At 40.7% G+C, this 1407-nt stretch overlaps 1 protein-coding gene across 1 annotated transcript in view; it reads left to right on the top strand.

The window, feature by feature from the left end:
• LOC105290973 (myosin-11-like) overlaps window positions 1-1407 on the top strand; it is a 116507-nt gene that overhangs the window by 63441 nt on the left and 51659 nt on the right. The window lies entirely within an intron of this gene.

The following is a 1407-nucleotide window of genomic DNA, read 5'->3' as shown; positions in this document are numbered from 1 at the left end:
GCATTATTCCTGGTATCTGGGATCAGGCACAGCCCTTGACCTTCAGGAGCTCATGGGCTAAGAGGACAAGCATTACAAGCAGTTTTGTAACTGTTGGGAAACTAGTAGATCTGTGCGAAGTTTAAGAAGTCAGATCTCTTGATTCGGAAATGGTATAAAATTAACGTACTTTTTTTAAAAAGCTTTATCGTGGTATAATTTTTATACCATAAGTTAATCCATTTTAAGTATATAATTCTCTGGTTATCTGTGAATTTACAGGGTACTGCACTTATCACCACAATCTAGTTTTGTATTTCTAGTACCCCGAAAAGAAATCTCGTGCTCATTTGTAGTCACTTTTCATTTCCACCCCCAAGTAAAGGCCATTACTAATCTACTTTCTGTCTCTATAGATTTGCCTATTTCGGACACTTGGTACAAATGGAATGAATGATACAATATGTGGTCCTTTGTGTCTGGCTTCTTTCAGTTAGCACAATGTCTTCAAGGTTCATCCACGTTCATCCTCTGTCAGTGCTTCATTCCTTTTCATGGCTGAGTAATACTCCGCTGTGTGGATGGACCCCAGTTTGCTTATCCGTTTACCAGCTGGACATTTTTATTGCTTTTGCTTTTTGGCTATTATAAATAATGTAAAGTAACATAATCTTTCCTGAGATGGAACAGAAAAACTCTGCCTGTTATATCGTGGATAAATGATCCATTACCATTCCAAATAACCTGTACGTTTCTTCCCTAAAAAGTATTGAGGTTAAAGAGTGATCTCAGTGAGCTTAAGTGCGACAGTGGAGGGAACAATTGGATGATGAGAATCAGGGCCACCACTAGGCCACACGACACGTTTATAGCATTAGAAAAAGCCACCCCTTTCTCAAGCCACTTTTTCTCCATCTGCTGGGGGATTGTTGTAGTAAGTGTGCAGATCTACAGTGACCAAGGTCAATGGTCCCCCCTAGAGTTAGGCAGTGCACGACTTGTGGCAGCTCGGGAGGGGGCATGCAGGAGAAAGGCCCCCAACTTAGCACTAGGGAGGTTTGGAGTCAGAGAAAGTATTATCAAGGAGGTGACTCTAAAGATGACATTTCATGAATAGATTAGCTTATGTACTCAAAAGAATTGAAAACAGGTCCTCAACCCAAAACTTGTACTTGAATATTCATAGCAGCACTATTCACAACGGCCAACCGAGAGACACAACCCGAGTGCCCATCTGTGGATACCCCAAATGTGGTTTCTCCACATAATCGCTTATTCAGCCCTAAAAAAGAATGAAGTTCTGAAACATAACAGACAAACTTCAAAAACATCATGGTCAGTGAAAGCAGCCAGACGCAAAAGGCCATATATTATTGTATTTGTGTGAAATGTCTGGAATAGGTAAATCGAGAGGGACAGAAAGCTGAT

Source organism: Pteropus vampyrus, unplaced genomic scaffold, assembly GCF_000151845.1.
Source record: "Pteropus vampyrus isolate Shadow unplaced genomic scaffold, Pvam_2.0 Scaffold40, whole genome shotgun sequence".
NCBI lineage: Eukaryota > Metazoa > Chordata > Mammalia > Chiroptera > Pteropodidae > Pteropus > Pteropus vampyrus.
This window is presented reverse-complemented; position numbering and strand designations above follow the sequence as displayed.